Source organism: Myotis lucifugus, unplaced genomic scaffold, assembly GCF_000147115.1.
Source record: "Myotis lucifugus unplaced genomic scaffold, Myoluc2.0 scaffold_303, whole genome shotgun sequence".
NCBI classification, from domain to species: domain Eukaryota; kingdom Metazoa; phylum Chordata; class Mammalia; order Chiroptera; family Vespertilionidae; genus Myotis; species Myotis lucifugus.
Window position 1 is genome coordinate 970,658 of NW_005871351.1, and position 22,202 is coordinate 992,859.

The window sequence follows — 22,202 nt, forward strand, 5'->3', positions numbered from 1 at the left end:
GGAAGGCAGCTAATTTTAATAGAGATTGTCCCTCCATGACTAGCCTACCTTTGCAGATTACTTAGGAAATATGAATTTCAGGAGGAAGCAAGTCATTAGCAATCGAGGTATTTAGAAGAAGTAAAAGGGTAAGATGTACATTTGGCACCAAGCAGCAATCTCTTTACTCCTAGCTCCAGGGTTCTCAGGATGCCATTAACAATTTTCACCAGGTAAATGTTTCCCAACAAAATAAGCTAAATGAGTAACAAGATGAATATGGTTCATTCCAAAGACACTTATTTAGTGTTGCTTGAAAATTGTAGGGAAAAAAAAAGGTCCCATTCGAGTTCTTTCCAAACATGGTAAACCCCAAAATCTTTCCACTGTGTCAAATCAATTTGTTATCTAATATAGTTTGGGTTTCATAGTATTTAAGTCAAACACTATTGGCGAATCCTCCAGAGTAACAAATGTTGTCACTTATTTTTATTATATTATGTTCTACTTAGCATGAGATAGGGAAGTATCCTGTAAATGTTTTATTTTGGTATAGTCCAAAAGTGTCCCTTTTCACTCAGGAGGATGAGCTGTTTTCCCACAAAATGGCCAGAGATTTGATGATAGAGTGTCTAGGAATAAGACAGGATTAATTTTTCTTATTTCAAAAGAATTACTAGAAAGTTCTCCATAGTGTGGCCTTTTACACAATACCTGATTACTGAGCACCTCCCAGAATCAAGCACAGAAGAAGGTTTTTATTTAATGACTCAAATCCTTCCTATAAAATGCTCCTAGTCTAGTGGAGAGATGTTCAGTTCAACAGCCAGTCCATACTATTAAGAAAATAAACATATCCAATTATCTTATAGCCCAAATGTAATTACTATTATTATGCATGTGTATGTTTTCAGAATTTTTCTATGCAATTATGAAGATAGATTTTCTCCAAGTATGAAAATACTACCCACATTTTTTGTTTGCTTTTTAACCTACTCTCCATTTATTAAAGCATGTTTCCATGTCACAAGTTTTAATAGCATTCACATATATGGGTCTATTAAATTTATTGAACCATCCTTGAAATGTTGGACACTTTCATATTACCAAAGTTTTGCTATTATAATAGAAAATAATAGGCTGAGCATTGCTATAGATTTTTGAATATTTAACCATTTCCTTAGAATAAACACCATGCGATAGAATTTCTGGGGCAAAAGTTAAGCACAGTTCTAAGAGCTCTGATATGTACAACCAAATTGCTATTTTCTATTAGTTTTTATTTGCTTGAAAACAAGTTGTGTTGTTTCCTTTTTTCTTTCTTTTTTTAATGAGTCTCATGATTTTTTTTTTGTTTTATAGTTTTTTAACCTAATTTGTATATATTTTCTATCTGGTATCTTTTAGTTTATTATGCCAGAGTTATTTATATTAAAACACCCCCTCCACTTTATCCTTTATTTTACATTTGTAGTATAAAAGGCCTCATATAAGGACCAGAGAGCAGTGTCTAGTAGATGAGACTAACCCCCAGTCAACATCCAACTTGGAAATGGAGACCTCAGTCCTCCAACCTCAAGGATCTGAGTGTAGCCAGTAATCTGAGTGAGTTTAGGAGCTGATCCTTCCCCAGAACCTCCAGAGAAGAACCCTTGATTTTAGCCCTATTGGAAACTAACAGAGAAGTTATCCACGCCACCCAGACTTCCGACCTATAGAGAAACTCAATAAAGGGGCATTGTTTTCGGCAACCAAATGGATGGCCATTTGTTACTCAACAACAGAAAATGAATACAACTTTAATGGCAGTAATGGTGCATGAGTCTGAATGGCAGGAATGGTGGATGAGTCTGAAATTCCTCTTTTCAAATATGGCTCCTATAAAATATTATGATTAATCTTGATTCTGTAGTCATTTGAGCTAGATAAACTTATATGTATTTCCTAGTTTAACTAGAGCTTTTAATAATAAACAACTTATCATTTTATCAAATGCTTTCCAAACATCTTTTGTAAAGTTTGTTTTTTATTCTACTTTGAAATGTTTGTGATGAACTACATCAACTATTTCCCAATATAGCTTTCATGAAATTAACCCTTCCTGAGCCCACACATTTATTCTTTATTTCAGCCATGAGTCATTATTTTAGTCAAGATTTTCACATCATTTTAGAAAGAGTATGGGCATGAAATTTTTTTCTATTATTTTTCTTATTTAGGTTTCAGGATTATGTCCAGGCTCATAACATGAATTGAGAAACTTTCTATCATTTTTATTTGTCATGTGAATTATTTCTTAAATATTTGAAAAAAAACACACAACAACTTACCTATGAAATAAGTCTGGACAGAAAACATTTAAGCAGTAATTCTTTAAAAATATCTTCACCAGCCCAGCCAGCATGGTTGAGTGTTGACCTATAAACCATGAGGTCATGGTTGATTCCCAGTCGGGACACATGCCTGGGTTGGGGGCTCAATCCCCCGTATGGGGCTTATAGGAGGCAGCTGATCAATGATTCTCATCATTGATTTATCTCTCCCTCTCTCTCCCCCTCCCTTCCTCTCTGAAATCAATAAAAATATATTTTTTAAAAATGTGTTCACCATTTGCCAAAGTAATTAGTCTATTTTTAGTGCATTGGCAGGATTGCCATATGGGCAGGGGCATATAAATCAAGCAGAGGTCGGAGGTAAGGGGATAGAAATGACTTTGATGGGGAAATAATGTGAAGTTTTGAAGATCAGAAGGACATACCTAGGAAAACAGGATAGGAAAGGAAATTTCAGGAAGAACAGCATTTATAAAACCGTAAGAATATGAGAAAGTATATTGTTTGCCTGCTATATGATTTTTTAATATCTGTTGTGTGTTTTGTTCCAAATAAGCTTTTTATTGTCCCACATAACCTACAGGGAAAATGAAGCTCAGGAGAGTTCATCCATTTGTATAAAGTTACTAGTAAGTGAAATAATGAAATCCAAACCCCCCTAATACCAAAGTAAACCTTTTTTCTTCTTTCATATACTGACAGTGTAAATAAAATGAAATTTCCAAAATCCGAAGATAGCCAAGAAGGTTAAAAATATGGGAACATAGAAGTAATTTTGTTGAGTCACATCCTACTTCTATAATAGAATAATTTTGATTGTTATAGGATATTAACTTTATTAGATTTGTATTGATATTTTTATTTAAGAAATTTCATAATATTTTTTTAATTTAATTCTGCCAACAAATATGTGCCACATCCTCTATACAAACCCAGGAATGCCATTCTCAAGGGCCTGGCAGACATCCTTTGAAATGTGAACATCAGTAAAGATAGAGCCCCTGTCTTCTAGTCTCTGTGAGCGGGTAGGAGCATAACTGATAGGGGACAACTGGCAAATACAGATGGCATAATCACATTAACCAAGGTTCTCTCCTAACAGTCCTCAGTACTTTTCCACTTAACTTAATCCAGCATTTAAAAGCCTCCAGCCTTTTTTTTTTCTTCTGAGTTGAATTCAACCTCTCTTTTATATTGCAATGTCTTGACCTCTATTACAATACTCTTGAATAAAGTCTTCCTTGCCATTTTTAACATGTTTAGTACAGTTCAATTCTTCTTTTTACAATAGATATTAGAATTTTATCTTGCTTATGTAGCTATTAAGTAGCCCAGCAGAGATTCTGACTTTTTCACTCCATCAAAATTGCTTGGAATATGTATGTATTGTGTCACTGATAAAAATAACATGTTATATTATTTTATAATTGTCAATGCAGTTATTTCTATACCCGACAGTGATTGGCAAACCACTGCCCTAGCATATTAACATATAAGATAACCTAGCTTATTAGATAATTACAAGCATCCCTTTATACTCCATGCTTCAGGATCATTGTAGTGAAACTTAACTTGAAAATATAGACCCAAATTGTCATTTTTGGGTAGCCATTTACTAGCTTTGCATCCTTGGACAAGTCCATTCTCACTATGATAAAAATCATAAAAATAATATATGCTCCCTAGACTTTTGATGAAGTTAAATTATATTTTAAATCACTTTGAAATAGACATTGCTATATAAAAGGAAGTGGCTATATAAAAGGAAGTGGCTATAATTACTTGATCATTGGAAATTGCTCCCATAATGGCTTAGGTAAAATTTGAAGTCAGAATTACAAAAAAAAGTATTAATATTCTATGCCAAAAATAATACATTCAATGTTTTAAAATCAAAACATCCTGGCTCTCACAAATCTATTTAATACCATAGCCTCAAACAAATAAAGTATTCTAAGTTTATTTTTTTCTAATATTTCAATAGCACTACTTGTGCTAGATTTTCTTGTGCAAATATATATATTGATTTCAGAGAAAGGAAGTGGGAGAGAGGGATAGAAACATTAATGATGAGAGAGAATCATTGAGCGGCTGCCTCCTCATGCCCCACATTGGGGATGGAATCAAACACTGACCTCCTGGTTCATGGGTCAAGGACATTCAACCACTGAGCCACACTGACTGGGCTTAATTAAATTTAAGGATGAAATAAATGGAAAGTTTAAGCAGCTATATTCTACCACAAGCTTTGGGAAGTCAATGAAAACAGTGCTTTTATAAGCAAAGACTGTTGAGCATGCAGATTTTGTAAATTTATAACAGCTTTGAAATATATATTTAATAATATGTTCTGAGTCATTCTGAGTCAGGTGGCAGAAAACTAGTTCAATTAGCTGTAAGTAAAAAGGGTACATGAAGCAAACTGCACAAAGAGATGGGGTGAAACTAGTTTGCATTAATGACTAGATGCAGAAACACCAAAGTCATCAGGGCTGTTTTGCATTGGATCTGGCTCATTCCATGTTTTTCTTTCTTTGTCTTTTATATCCTCTTCTGTCTGTTTTGACTTCACTTTCTTAGCCCAGCTGGCCCCACATATCTACAATAATGACCACATTCTGTTTCTCATATTTATATAATATAGCATAAGCCTTATGTTTTATCCTATATAATAAAACCCTAATATGCAAATTGACTGAACAGCGGAACAACCAGCAGAATGACCGGTTGCTAGGATGCACACTGACCACCAGGGTGTAGACGCTCAATGCAGAAGCTAACCCCAGCCCACAGGCCCCAGGCCAGCTAAGGCAGGTGCCAGCGGGAGCCCCCAATCGCGATGCCTGCCAGTTGCCCCACAGATGGCCCTGATTGCTAGCCAGGTCTAAGGATCCTACCCTACATATTGGGAACAGTCTCCTAGATTTAAAAATTAAAACCGGGCAAGGCTACTCTAACACTGAAAAAACAGGATGATGCAGCAATGATATGCACGGACTCTGGCTTGCACATTTTGTAGTCAGCCCTGTTTCTGACACTTATTACTGTGTAACAAAGCCAATTACTTCTTTCTGCTTCAGTTTTCCACCTATAAGATGGGGAAAATGGTACTACTACCTCAGAAGGATCATGTTATGTACTACATTGTATAATTAGGACAAAAAATGTAGCTGCCCATACAATAGCAAGATGCCTTCCACCTGTATGAAAAGTATGGTCACTGGTGCATTCAGTGTCCCAGATTGTGAGAGGGATGTCTGACTGCCGGTTTAGGCTTAACATCCCCCGAAGGGTTCAGAATTGTGAAAAGATGCAGGCCGGGCTGAGGGACCCCCTACTTGTGCACGAATTTCATGCACTGGGCCTCTAGTATTAATATAATTTAACACAGGAATCTAGAGAAGCAGACATATATGTATATGTGCTTATTTTCAGTTAGAAATAGATAATATATTTCTTATATAAATGAAAAAATCTTTGTACACGAACATGATTGAAATAGCCATTAATGTTTATTCTCCTTTATCTTTATGCTACTTTTTAAAAATTTGCATGTACTTGTTTTTAGCAAGGTTTACCCATTAAACACGTTTGACAAGGCCTATTAAAGCATCGTGCACACCTGATTAGACCATGAACTTGTTAAAAAATAAGGACCAGTGTATTATTTCTCTTTGTTTTTCAATACCTACATTAGTAACTTGCACAAAGCAGGCTCTCTATCCATGTTTGGAGAAATGAATTAGTAGTTGGAGATTCATATATTATGGGGTGATAAGTAAGTATACAATATCTCAACTTAGAAAAATCACTGAGAACCTGCAAATCAGAAAAATTGTGGTCCTTCATTTTCTAAAATATAAGTGTTGAACAGCTGTATTTCCTGTGCATCTGAAGACATATTCCTGTATGCTATTTTTCCCTTTTTTTTCCTCCAATTTACGCCCTCTTTTTTTTTTAACATAACCTATATTTTGCTGTGTCTTGCCATCAGTGGCTCTTGTGGCAGCATCTTCCAGGTTATTTCATGAAGCCAATGTATTTATCTCATATCTGCTCAAGTACAAATTCAGACAGCCACCCCCCATTGTCTTCCTCTTCTGCCCTCCTGTGAAGTTCACTGCTCTGACCTTGATTATGAGCAGGTACATGGCTTCTGCAGCTGAATCTGTTTTGGCATCTCTGCCACAGCCCCTGCTCATCATCACAGTAGCCATTGACCGTGGGGCTGATCTGGTACAGAGCCGGCTGCCACACAACTTCCGGATGCCTTGAGGTCCCAGAATGGCATCGTGTCACCCAGAGTCTGTTGCTGAAGCCACACTGCTTTCCAGATAGATGAGAAAGGTGCTTTTTTTCCTTACTTAGCTGCATTCTGTTATCTAGCTCTTGCTCTACTTTGTCCCAAGTTTCTTATAATATTTTTAGGAAAGTGTTATTTAAGATTGAACTTTAGAATTTACAGACTCCAGGCTAATCTAGAAGACTCCATTTGTTCTCAGAGTTATAATCAGAATAAGTCACAGCAATAAGGACAATACTACACTCAGAGTTGTTAAGAGCTCTGGACTTCTTGTGGCATCAACGTGAATATTTCCCTAATTAGAGGAGGAAGGATTAAAACCATGCTACTGTCTAAATTTGGATAATTCTTGTAATAGCGAGTGACTACTTTATCATTGTCTGTCTTCATTATCTCTCTCCCTCCCAAATTGAAGACTCCTTCTCTGGCTTTCTTCTACCTGACCTCAAAATATTGGTTTACCTGTTGTCAAGGTGTTGATTTGGGCTTGTTATGGCTCAACTGTGCCATCCCTTCAAATATATATGATTAAATGCTAACCCTTAGTACCTCGGAATATGTACCTGGAGATAGGATCTTTAAAGAGGTAATCAAACTATTGGGTTCTCAACCAAGTTGTGTACAGAAAAAAAAAAAGTCTCAGCTGTCAAACAAAACTTTGGTTCTTGACCCGACAATCCTTAATCCTTTCATACCTGTATGATCAGTCACGTGTTTCTCAGGCAACAAACAAAGGAGAGAAGGAGTCAATTTGCCACTGAGCATTGCATTGTTAAGATCTCAAGAAATTGTGCTGTGAATATTTTCATGTTTTTGGGTGTTTTTTGTTTGTTTTGCTTTTGGGGGTCTGGAACAGATTAATCCAATTTAAATTATTTCTAATGGGGGAAAATTATTTAGTTTTTGAACAAATTGCTTTCAAATAGCCTTCCAGAGTTAAGTTCGAGAGCTGAGGTTCCACTGTAAGTTAAAATGAGATTATTAGGGTGAGTTCTAATCCAGTCTGACTAGTGTCTTTATAAGAAGAGGAAGTTAGAACACAGACCTATACAGAGAGAAGACCATGTGAAACATAGGGAGATGTCTATCTGCAAGCCAAGAAAAGAGGCCTCAAAAGTAACCAACCCTATCCACACCTTCATTTCTGACTTGTAGCTTCTGAATTGTAAGACAATAAATTTCTCCTGGTCAAGCCACCCATTTTTGGATACTTCATCATGGCAGCTAGAAAACTGGTGAATTATTTGAGGAGTTAAGTACAATCTGAAAATCTAATAAATGTGATAGCATGACTTTGTTTAGATGCTTTAACTATTTAGCATTTTCATCCATGAAAGTTACAATGGTTCTTAAGTATAGTCCATGGCTAACGGCAACAGCATCCCAAGTAAGCTAGCTAGAAATACAAATTCTGAGGCCCTACCCCAGATCTACTGAATCAGATTCTCTGGGTTTTACCAACCCTTCTAGGAGCTTCTGACTGAAATGCTCAAGTTTGAGAATCATGGGTTATAATAGACCAGACCTGGAAAAGAATATAGAGCTCATATATCCTTGTGTTATGGATATGAAATGACATCTTGGTAAAGTCCATATTTACCCCAAGGTCACTAAACTTTCCTGACTTTTCTCTCATTGGTTTTTTTAACTTTTATGCATTTTGGAGTTAGTTCAGGGTAATACGGTATTTGCTACAATCATGATTTATTTTGTTCTTTATTTTGTTCATATGAGTATTGTCTCTTTAACAGATATACAAATCTTCTCTCCCCATTATCTCCCCACATTACCAAATACATGTTTTGTAATGCCCATAATTTTTACCTCTAAAAATAAATATTTTAAGAATGGCTTTTGTCCTGTGTTATGATATGCTACTAAAATATAATTCAACATATGTTTTCACTAGTTAGATATGGACTAAAACATATTAAGGGTTTTCTTTATGCAAGTCACTGAAGGAGAAAATATTGGTCTAATATTATTAGATTATTTTAATCTATTTAATATTTTTTAAAAATCTAAAACAGTTAAAATATAAAATAAAATATAAAGAATAATAAAATATTTAAATATTTTAGAAATACAAACTATAAAATAAAATGACTATTAAATAAAATAAAAATATAAAAGCAGTCAAATCATTGGCTATACCATATAAGTGCTTAATAGTTTGTTCCAAATCCTTCTGGCTTTTTCAAAATATGTAATATTGTATATATGCTCTTATTTGCATTCAGAAGTTGACTAATCTTTAAGAGAGCCCACAAATGAGCAACTTGATATGTACATATTTGTGCCTGAATAGTTTGTACTTATGTTAAGTGGCTTACCCAATTAAATAGCCACATATGCCTACTTATAAAACCTAAAGTTGGCATAGATACAATTCACCTAACAGTCATTTTTAGCTTTAAGTCAATTTTTTTAATCACAAAGGAATATAAAGCTATTTATTAACCACTGTTTTCCAGTATTTACAATAAAATAAACAATATAGAGTTGGGTAACATTCTGTTTACTACAAAACTATTGTCTTTCCTGGCTTTTGTTGAACCAGTATCCCAAATACTGAGACTGAGTCTACATGTAAGGAATTGAGTTGGAGTAAAGAAAAAACATGCAGATCAAGAGTTTAGATTACAAAATGTTGGTTCATCCATTAATTCCATTAGGTCTTAATTGCCAAGGTCTCTAATAGTCTGATTAGGTGTCCATGAATAAAGTCTTACACGTTCCATGACCCTAATTATTTAGTCAATATAGCACAGGGATTTCAACTTCTTGTAAAGGAGTGTTTTACAAGGTGAAATCTTTAAATAAGTGTTGTTTACCTAATTAAAACACATCAATCCATATCTACAATCATAAATGCAAGTTTATTTGCAAAACCTTTGAAAGGAAAATTTTATCACTGCCAATAACCTCCTCACCCAAATGCGAAAACTAAGCTTTAAGTCAAATTTACATTTTGAGATGAAGAGAAAGCCTGCTCTTTATGGCTCCCTAGGCGGGGCAGTGTCCTCTGCCTGTGGTGGGGTTATATACTGCAGACCAGACTATTTGGATCACTGATGTCTTTAATTAACACACAGAAGGTCATGTTAGTGCCCAGGAGCTGCCCATGGCAGATGCTTCGCCTAATCATTATTGGATCCAATCACTATTAATCATTAAAGTTTCACTGGGGTTTGCAAGTGTGGAGAGGAAACAGCAGGTTTTTCTACACAGCCCATTGAAATCATTCTTCTTGTCCATTAACTCTTATGAGGTCATGATGCTAATGCTTTCCCAAGACGATCATGTACCTCTCTTTCCATTCACTAAGTACTTCTAGTTTGAATCGCGGAGCCTGGTTTAGATTGCAGCCTCCATTGATATGTCACACGCTTCACTATGGGAACCATTGCCCTTTAGTATAAGAGAAAATGCAGGTCAGTTCCAGGAATGAGGGAGTAAGTAATAGTTCAGTTTTATTTTATTTTATTTATTTTATTTAATTTTATTTATTTATTTAATTTCCTCACCCAGTATATTTTTAAATTGATTTTCAGAGAAAGTGGAAGAGAGAGGGAAAGACAGAGAGAAATATCAATGTAAGAGAAACACATAGATTGGTTGCCTCCTGTATTTGCCCTGATCAAGACCCAGGCCAGGAAGGAGCCCACAACCAAGATATGTGCCCTTGATTGGAATCGAACCTGGGACCCACAGGCCGACACTGTACCCACTGAGCCAAACTGGCTAGGGCTTGCTTAACATTTTAATGTATCCTATACACCGCCCAAAAGTGCAACCATTTCCCTGACTAAAGGTAATTTACAGAATTTGAATCTCCTATGTCTGTGTGCTGAGGATTGTGAGAAGTGATGAATTTGTAACAATAGGTGACAAGAATGACTTGAAAAGTTATTACGTGGATGTCCAGAACTCAAGTTCATGTTCCATTAGAATGTCTCTCTTGAGATCTTTTTTCACAAAAATAAAATGTTGAATTGGATCACTACTAATTCTGTAGAGAATTCTTTGGAAAAGTTACTTTAGCAATCCCTTGAGTTTTAAACATAGAAGTTTTTGTTTGTTTGTTTTTAACATAAATGATCAGCTCCAACAGTCTATATCCAATTATTACTATAACATTTGTAATGCATTTACATTAAAATGAAAAGATCAATGAGATTTCTTACAACTCTCTTCATAAATACCTGGATAACCAAGTATTTATATTTTCATTCTATCTGTAAATTTTAAGTGCTGCCAGTAGGATCTCAAGCCCTTTTGATTTTTCTTATTGTCCTTCTGAAAAATTTAATCTCTCACTTCTTTGTAAGAGTATAATCTGCCTGATATTGTTAATTCCCTACTCTTCTCTACAGTATTACATGTCTTCAAATTCTATTCTCAAGCTCTTACTATATTTCAGAACTTATCCTACTTTTTATATTAATGTGTCAATCAAAACAAAGTCTAAAAGTTAATTACATAAAATTGATAAAGATCACGAGATTTTTTTCATCCTTTCTTCAGTTGAGTTAATTAAAGGAATGTGTAGTTTAGCGGAAGAAAATAGCTTCATCCTTTGGCAACATAAAAAACATAATTTCCTATTTGATCATTACAACTGGAAAACATTTTTGTCACCCTTGTATAACGTTGGAAATAATTTCATTGCTCATGTAAATCCCCATCAGCTTTTGTGAGTCGTTTGGCTATAGCAAGAAAAGATCAAATCATTTAGATGAGAAATGAAGTAATGGCAAGAAAAGGTTGAGATTTTCATGGTTTTCTGTTTGCTTTTTCTGTGACTCATAGTCTGTGATCTTTTTTTCCCCCTAACAAAGATTATATCTAAGCAAGGGGTCTCTGAGCAATGAGGTGATAGAAACTACATGAGGATCATTGCTATAATTTTCTTGGAGATAAATGCAAATTGTTAGCTACTTATCTACATCATCCTTTATCGCTCTAATGCAGAGACTGCTACAGTTAGCCACAATGCCTCTCCATTTCAGGAAAGCATTACCTAGGAAATTGGCCAAATACACAAGTGAGAAATAGAAAATTATTATAAAATCCTCTGTTATATTCTTTATAGTCATTGGAACTACATTCAGGCTAAAGCAGTTCATATCAGCATTGAGATAAATACAATGTAAGAGCATGGGGAACACTGGAGATTAGAGTAGGAGGAGACTAACTACCATGGAGTAGAGCCCTTGCTTTGCCACCTATAGGTTTTATGCCTGCAGCAAATCATTTGCCTTCTGAGTCTTATAATTTTCTCATTTGTAAAATGTGGACAACAGTAGGACCTATCTCATATCTATTGTGTTAATATGTAAGGAAGCTTTATAGTACCTACCTTGTAAGTCACAGTATATTCTCACAAATATGCATTATTATTGCTCAGGCAGCAGAAAATATACATTTTTATTACTCAAGCAGCAATCTTTGTCAAATTTGTCTTACCCTAAATCCTCGTTGCACAGGATTCATAATTCATCAATGGTAAAAATAAATTAATTGAAATTTACAGATATATCATTCTTTCATATAAATTTTTTATACTAAGATGTAATTTATTTCAACAGATCTTTCTCAAATGCATCCTATGTGCCTACCATAAAACTATAAAAATTCAAACAAAGAAAAACATGAGTCTATGATGACAACATTGTTAAATGTGTTCAGGTTTAAAGAAATATTCTTATATATAAAAGGCTAATCATCAAACTTGCTTTATCTATCATGTAGTTATATTGTGGACAGTGATATAAGGTTATTGCTCTATTAACTCATTCAAGATCAAATTTCTGGTGACAAAATAATGGGTGATGAGGTACATAATCATAATTTAAAACATACTACAACCAAAGACATAAAATGTGAAGAACAAGATTAAAAATGTGTAAAAACCATCTCAGAAAAGCCACTCAAATATATGTCTTAATTATGTGGCAGATAATGTTTTTATTTAATTTATTAGAGTGACACTGGTTAAAAAATATAGATTTCTGTAACACATCATCCATACACTGTATTGTGTGCTCACCATCCAAGTCAAGTCTCCGTCCATCACCATTTATCCTCCCCTTACCCCTACTCCTAGTAATAATGACACTGTTATCTGTGTGCATGAGTTTCTCTCTCTCTCTTTTCCTCAGTCCCTCCTATTTTGAAACTGCATCAAGTTTAGCCAAAGTTGAGCATTACCTTGATATCAGTTGGCCTCAACAGACATGCAGTTTTCAACATGGATGCCATGAAGTATTTAGATAATATATAATTAGCAAGGGGAATTAGTAAACAAATATTGGGCAGTAAGAATGGGTCAGTAGGTCCGAAATATCATTCAGGAATATGAATCCTGATTTTAGTTACTGATATCAATTTTCTATCAGTCTTAACTCAAGTGCTTTCATTGGTCACTGTTGTAGAGTTAAGAGATAAAGTGTAAAGGGTGTATACAGATAGAATCGAGGAAGAAATAAATTTATCCCTTAGAAGTATTTAAAGTTAAAATTATTCAACAACATGCGGGCAAAATAAAATGCTTTCAATGGCCAGATTATGGAGATGGTGGAGTAGGAAGCACCAGGAATCTGTCTGTCTACCTAGACAACGACTGCCCTCAAAAAATCTCTCTGATATAACTATTTTGGCACTCTGTAGTCTATTTATGGCTTGGATCAAAAAAATGTGGTTAATTTTTTGTTAATCCTCACCCAAGGATATTTTCCCATTGATTTTTAGGGAGAGTGGAGGAGAGAGGCATAGACAGAGAGAAACATCGATGTGAGAGAAACACATCGATTGGTTACCTCCTGCATGAGCCCTGACCAGGGCCTGGGCCGGGGAAGAGTCTGCAACCAAGGTACATACCCTTGACTGGAATCGAACCGGGACTTTTTGGTCCACAGGCTGATGCTCTATCCACTGAGCCAAACTGACTAGAGTGTTTTAAAAAAATATGTTTTTATTAATTTTTAGAGAGAGAGGAAGGAAGAGAGAGAGAGAGAGAGAGAGAGAGAGAAACATCAATCGATTGCTTCCTGTCTGTCCCCTGCTAGGGATCGAGCCCACAACTTGGGTTTGTGCACTGACTGGGAATTGAACTGGTGACCTGTTGGTGCATGGGACTGTACCCAATCTACTGAGCCACATCAGCCAGGCAAAATGTAATTAATTTTGGTCAATGTAACATTTTAGCACAGTAGCAGGCATGTGTTCCTGCAGCTGTGCTAAAATTTCAGGAGCTGGGTGCACAAAAGGAATCTGTGCTCTGATTACTGATGGCTACTTTTGACCTCAGAGGTGCAAAGAGGCAAGTGATCATTACTGTTGGACCTTCCCACTTTGTAATTAACCCCTTCCCCTCTCACTGATGGGAAGGTAGGAGATTTAAAGGACAAGCACCCTTCACTTTCCTTCATTTTTATCATTCCCTCCCTTTGGGAGCCAGGCAATAGAGACTAGGATATTCAAAAGCAAATGCAGATGTGGGGAGAACTAGAAAATGACCATGCATGCTAAAGGAAAGATACAGGTTCATAAAAGACCTGAGATGACTTTAAGTTTATACATTATGCTGATTCTTGACATAGAGCCAGCCCCTCTCCCACCCCCCCCCCATAAATTCAATAAACCAAATAAAATATATATTAAAAAAAGCAAACCCTAGAGAAGGGAGACACTCTGATTTCTAGAGTTTACACATTATTACATTCAAATGTCCAGATTCAGACAAAAACCAGTTATTAGCCTGTCTTCCATCTTGTAAGTGGTTGTATTCTACAGGTTTGCAGCATGCACACCTGGTTGCCTGTCCTCTCTTCAACTCATTGTATTTCCTGGGTATATCCAAACAGACTGTCCAAACTGATCCTTTTCTGCTACTCCTCTTCGTTAATGTCCACACCAGCTACTTGCTTTTTCAATGCTAGAAATCTTGGGTTTATACTGAAAATTTCCTTGTTCTTTATTATTGACTTCTAATTTATGACAAAATATTATTGTTCTTTTGTCTTAATTATCACTGAAATCCATCTAGCTCCTCATTTCTATTGCATAATGCACATGTTTAGTATCTCTTCGAAGGATTGTAGCAATGCTCTTAATCATGTTTCCTTCCTCTTTCACTCATCCCCAGCCCGTCCTGCATGTCTTGTGGCAGAGGCAATGCTGTGTTCTTTCACTATTTCCCCTTTTGGGGCACACAAGTAGGTAGACTGAGGCCAAAACAATCATTTCTGGCCAATGGAATGTGGCCAGAAGTGGTATTAGGCTTAGCACGTAAAACACATTCTGTCTTACTGTATAGTCTTCTCTTCATTTTCTAAATCCTGTTAACATAAGAAAACATTCAAACCTGTAAAGAATTTTTGTGAATTTATTTGAACCAAACTGTCAACAATTGCCAGGAAGCAGAATCTCAACGAATTAAGTTAATGCTTGAGAGAATGGTGGTTTTTTCACCTTGTTTTATACATTGCAATCAAAGAAGGAGATGTAAGTGGGTTTCATGAAATCCACTGGTGATAGATTAGGGAGGTGGGAGAAAGCTAAGGGGAGGACCTCTGGGATTGGATGAAAATAATGTACTAGACATGCTTCTTTTACATAGGTGGGTGCAGGATAGTTAACAGTCAACAATTAACAGATAGTAACAATAAGGCAATCTGTGGTCTGGCCCTGGAGACATGAGGGGTCCAGAGAAAGGGAAGTTACAAGTTATCCTGACATTCCATAGGTATGTTATCTTAAATGCAAAAAGACGTTAGGCTCAGTAAAGATCAAAGTTGATCTTTGTCAGGAAAGATACTGGCCTAGGACATGACTACCCACTATAAACTGCTTTTTAATTAAAAGGTTTTAATTTCAGACTATCTTTTGTGGTTACTTTAGGTCTCTTTTTGTCCACAATCCTAAACTTCCTTACAAACATACTTCTCTTTGCCTTTTTCTACATTATTCTTTCTGTCTAAAATTCCCTTGTCTCTTCTGTCCTATTCATCACTCAAAACTTAGATCAAACGCAACTAGATATTCTGGGCAAAGTCATAGACATTTTTTTATTACACCTTTGTCTTTCTTACCTTTGTTCATCACTGGACATACTGTTTCGGTGTTATCTGCTAATGTTTCTCTTCTCTGATTCCCAAGTGCCTACCACATTGACCTACATGCCGTTGGAATTTAATAAATATTTCTTAAATTAGTGTTAAATGAGCAACAGATTATATCAAGCATGGATAATCCTGGAGGGAAGGTTAGAACCAGTGACTAGATTGCTGATAGATTTCAGATATATTTTTCCTAGATTACTCAACATTCCTTATTTCTTGCCACAATAACTAGCCAGATTGTGTATTTTAATTAACTGTTAGCTCTCCTGGGATACTCAGAAGTGAGAAGTTACTTTGGTAAATATTATCATGGTACCATCAATAAGGAACATTTCAGTCTAGACTAGGCAGATCCCCATCCCTCATCAGTGGCAGGGGAGATTAGCTCTCAAGAATGCTTTCAGCTACTTGGTATTTGCATGCTCCCCCAGACAATGGCTTTCATGAGACTTTTAAGAACACTCTCAAAAACCTATTGGACAATGGGAGACTATTTGTCACTATCTTATCTGTTGTCTTGGTTCTTCCATTAGCCTACGTTGGTGTCTGCAGAGAGCTGAAACTATTTATCAGTAGGGGAGCAGGAACTGGAAGACTCCTGAGTCATTCAGTATTTACTGTCCCAGAAAAGCCCAAGAGTCATCAAAGGTTAGGACCATGGCTGATAGTGATGTAAGATTATCCTGCTTAGAGAGGTAAAGACACCGAGGTCATAAAGAAAATCATCGGTGGAAATGTTATCTGAGATAAAAATAATAGAGCAGCACATGTGGTGGAAAGGAAGGAGTTCTTTTTATTAATAATAACACTTTATTATTATTTTTTGAGACTGCAGTAGGGTTGTAGGAGATATTAGTGCCCCTTAACTTTATATGATTCTTGAGTAGCTCTGGGAATTGGGAAGTCTGCAATTTATAAGCTCTTGCCTCTGTTCTTATGAGTGACTTAACCAAGCTCCTGTTAGCAAAACTCTTAAGCAACAGAAATCCTAGCTGAGATTTTAAAGCCCAGAGAAAAGATTATACAGTTCTCCTGCATAAAAACAAAAGGTTATTAATGCCGTGCTACTGGTCAAGTCTCTTTTCAATCCAATGGAACGTTCTGTATTAAATGAGCCCACCAGTGCTGGGATGAGCCAAGCTACGGTGTCATTTATCACTGGCCATTTAGGGTGCACCAACCATAGAGCCAGCCCTCAGATTGACCCTGACAAAAGCTGGCCCCCTGTGTGCGCAGAGAGTTTTATCTGTAGGCATGCTGAGCTTTTTCTGGATTTAAATTTATTTCCCTGACATGGTTCATGGCTCCTGTCTCCAGGTGCTTGTCCTCTGAAGGGAGAGCCTGCCTCTGCAATGCACCACCTACAGCAGCTCATAGCCCTCTGGCAATTTGTAGCTCTGGCTCCTTTTCAACTTTTAAATCTTAGTTTATGACCCATTTATCTGGATCATTCATGGTGGAGCAAGTCGCAAATTTTGCCTTTTGCTGCATCACCCAAGGAGATGTGTCATGAGAAGGTGCTATTGCATTAAGGTGATTCATTGGTTGATAGATTTTGGTTTGTTGGTTTTTTATTTTCATAAGTTACTTTTTTAGAGAGGAAAACACAGTCCTCTTTCTTATTGAATTTATTGGGGTGACATTGGTTAATAAAATTAGGTGTATAATTCTATAACACATTATCTGTATATTGTATTGTGTGTTCACCACCCCAAGTCAAATCTCCTTGTATCATTACTTATCTCCCCTTTACCTTTTTCTACCTCCCTTTCCCTTTTATACCCCCCCACCTGATTCTCTGTGTCCCTCGTATATGAGTGGATAAAAAAGCCTTTACTTTTTCTACCTCCCTTTACCTTTTCTACCCCCCCCCCCAACCCGATTCTCTGTGTCCCTCATCCCAGGAGGCAATGGATAGATGGATAGATGTTTCTCTCTTCTCTCTCTCTCTCTCTCTCTCTCTCTCTCTCTCTCTCTCTCTCTTTCTCTCTCTCTCTCTCCTTTCCTCTCTCTTTTCATTTTAAAAGTCCAATTTAAAACTTGGAATTTTTGAATCCCTCAAAGTTCTGAACATGGAGAACTAGTCTGGTCTGCCTGGTCTGCAGTCTCCCACTCATAGCAATTGCCTTCCTATCTTTCTACTCCCAGCTTACTTGCTCTGAAGAGACCTCAGACATCTATGTATAAAAATCTGAGCCCAACTGAGCTCCATCTACATCCCACATACACAAATATCTGTCTCTTGACAACCCCCTGGTCTAAGAATGTGTCCACCAAGGTTATAATATACCAGTAGAAAATACACCTCAGAAAAATGCAATGACATGCTATGAAAGTGGGCTTGGAAGGAAAGCAAAGATTCCATGATCTCAGGGACTCGGAGCATTATCCAGAATTAAGGATGTCTTTGGATTTTGACAGGCATGTTCTTTTTGGACCTGAACACTCCTTTCTGGGTGAGAGTGATAGGGCCAGAGTGGGGCCCTGTTAATTGAGGGATTATTAATCACTAAGGAAATTGTGAGTCTTAAATGAGATAAAATTTATTAATTATGTGCTGGAATCATGCTAAACATCTATTCATGGGGGCTAATTTGTATCAATAATCTATATCTCTCTATATAAAAGGCTAAGTAACCAAGTATCTGACCATCCGACCAGCTGGTACATATGACACACACTGGCGATTTAAAAATAAATGTTGACTCATGCATGCACGATATTTGGCCTCATCTGACACTGGCCTCCCATTTAAATTCATTCGAAGACAGTTTCCCATGATACCAGCATTTGCGATGACTATTAATAAATCATAAGGACAAACTCTAGACAGAGTAGGAATATCCCTACCTGAACCCATTTTCGAACATGGTCAGTTATATGTTGCTTTTTCTTGAGTTCAAAGAGCATGTGACATTAAAGTTGTAAATACTTCATCACAAGGGAAACTAGTCAAGCATTTATGGTCAAGTGTTTTTACTCTTAATGTGGTATACAGGAAGATATTAGAATAAGTTTAATCATTTTGCCAGTCGTTGTATCAATGTTGTTTTTATATCATGTTTTTATATCTTTTTTGTTTTTATATCATGTTTTTGTTGTTTTTATTATGTCTTTGTTGTTGTTATAACATGTTGTTGTTTATTAATCACTTTACAATTTTCATATACATTTTACTAATTTTTTTCATCTCTAACACTTCTATTATAGAGAAAGGGTGAAGAGCAATATTAAAATATTTCTTCTAATTAATTTCCTTTCAATGTGCATGAATCCATGCACCGGGCCACTAGTAGAATAATAATAACTTTATCCACCTCAAATGGTTGATAATATATACAATTAACTACTATCTCAATGCCTTAAATAATGTTGTTTTGTTTTTTTTTAACTTATTCTCTATGAGACATAAAATGCTAGCCAAGGCGTGAATTTGGATCTTTGGAGTTCTCAACGGATCTTTAGCTTTGCAACCATGCCAAACTCTGAATATATTTGCAGGCAATTTCTCCTTTGGGTAATATATTTTAGTTTTCTACTATAACAAGGGAGAGGACATCACTGTATTTACATCAAACACCAAGCTACCATGAAATTGCACATCTTTAAATTTTAATTTAATGCCCTTTCAGAGGTGCACTCATAAGAAAACTAGTTTATTCCACTTATCAACATGAGATGAATGAGGAGGTCCAGCAGTAGCAAGTTGATGAATGAATGAACATATTTTTGTGACATTAACATAGTTAAAAATCACTATTTTTCCCCTTGACCTCCCACATCTCCTGATGGCTTGAGGAATAGTTTAATCTTTATAACAATCCCCTTAAATAAATACATTTGAAAAGTACATAGAAACTTTTTAACAAGCATATACAAAAAGAAAAGAGCATGCCCTAACCGGTTTGGCTCAGTGGATAGAGCGTCGGCTTGCGGACAGAAGGGTCCCAGGTTCGATTCCGGTCAAGGGCATGTACCTTGGTTGTGGGCACATCCCCAGTAGGGGGTGTGCAGGAGGCAGCTGATTGATGTTTCTCTCTCATTGATGTTTCTAACTCTCTATCCCTCTCCCTTCCTCTCTGTAAAAAATCAATAAAATATATTTTTTAAAAAAGAAAAGAGCAGTGGTGAAAACCATTACTCATGTAATAACATTCCCTAACTAATTCTTTTCTTCCAATTTTTAAATTTCAGGTTATATATACTAAGAATAAAAAGACAAATATATAAATAGAATATAAATGATAATCCTAATATCAATATGTTTAAGAGAGTAAAATAAAGCAGAGCATGGAATTTGAAATTAGACAAATGTGTTTACATTTACTGTGTCAACCGGTAAAAATTTATTAATTTTTCTTGACCTCAATTTCTTTGTTGATAAAAGTAGGTTTTAAAGTATCTATGTCACCTTGTCATTGTAAAGATTAAAAGTATGTCTATTTATATTTATCGAGTATAGTAGATATAGAATTTAGTAGATATTTAAGAAATGGTGACTTAAATTTGTTAGTATATCTAGTAGTTTATAGTTTACAAGCATTATCTTTATAAGCATTAATGTTTTTCATACCTACTTCCTGTTTTTTTTTCAAATAAAGATCCTGAAACTAAGAGATTAGGTGACTTTCTCAAGTTTTCCATGCAGCAACCTTCTAAGTGATAGATCTATATATTCATTCCAAAAATACTCTCTAACATTCACATGTTATCTGATTGAATCTTCACGACAACAATGAAATAAACAAAATGAGGCAGAGAGGTGAAATCCTTTGCCAAGAATCACAGCCAAAGTGTAATGGGGCAGGACTCCTATCCCAGCCGGGTCTCATGCTCTTTAGAGACAACACTCTGAATCCCCTTGCGGTAAAAGAAACTGTGCTGCTCTCCCAATCTAGTCTCCATTCCCTCTTTCACTGATTTTTTTTTACCCTCCAGCTGTGAAACCACTGACTGTTCATCAAACATACCATATACTTTCCTTCACGTTTTACATTCTAAAATGTTCTCTCCACTTTTGTTCACTAATTACATTCCCCCGTTTCCTCTCAATCTTATGTACCTTTACTGCTCCTTTGAATTCTTGCAATAAACAACCAGGCAAAAGTGTTCACCTCTGTTGTGTTTCTAAAGCTCTTTGTATATCTGTCTCTTGTTATAGAAGCCAATAATAAACATAGCTAACCACTTTTTTAGAACTATGTGTCTGATCTAAACATTTTACATATTTACGCAGTGAATGCTCACAAAATCCTTATGAGTTAGGTATTATTATTATTATCCCACACTTAGTGACACACAGTGAGGTGAACTTGGCTAAGTCCACCTAGCTCAACTTTCTTATGTTTTGTTCTCATGTCCATTTACTTACACTCTCTGTGTGTTTTATATTTAAAGTTTGTCACTTGTAGACATCAGATGGTTGGGTTTTGCTTATTGATCTATTCTGGACATTGTTTCCTTTTAATTGAAATCATCATTAGAACACACACACAAAACCAAACAGATGTTACTGCTGTGATGGTGGTTGTTTATGGAAGTAACTGCCATGTAAGCACAGAAACTAGAGATGCAGGGCAGGTGTCACATGAGAGAGGATATTGATTTCATCCTTGAAGAGCCAGTGAAAAAGGCTGTATGTGCAAGATGGCAGTGACATCACTGATAAGGGAAATAGCATGTGCAGAGACAGAAAAGGCAAACAATCACAAAAAAAGAAACCCTCAACAAAACAACAAGAAAGCCCACTGCATGGGAGAACATATTTGCCAATGTTATCACTGATAAGGGTTTAATCTCCATCATTTACAGGGAACTCATACAACTTAACAAAAGGAAGATAAACAATCCAATCAAAAAATGGGCAACAGAACTAAATAGATACTTTTCAAAAGAAGACATAAGGAAGGCCAAGAGACATATGAAAATATGCTCAAAGTCACTAATCATCCGAGAGATGCAAATCAAAAAGACAATTGGTACCACCTCACATCTGTCAAAATGGCTATCATCAACAAATCAACAAATGACAAGTGCTGGCGAGGATGCAGAGAAAAAGGAACCCTCATGCACTTCTGGTGGGAATGCAGACTGGTGCAGCCACTGTGAAGAACAGTATTGAGTTTCCTCAAAAAACTAAAAATGGAACTCCCATTTGACCTAGTGATCCCACTTCTAGGAATATATCCCAAGAAACTGGAAACACCAATCAGAAAGGATATATGCACCCTTATGTTCATAGCAGCACAATTTACCATAGCTAAGATTTGGTAACAGCCTAAATGCCCATCAGCAGATGAGTGGATTAAAAAACTGTGGTACATCTACACAATGGAATACTACGCTGTAGTAAAAAAGAAGGAAGTCTTATCATTTGCAACAGCATGGATGGAACTGGAGAGCATTATGCTAAGTGAAATAAGCCAGTCAGAGAAAGATAAATATCACATGATCTCACTCATT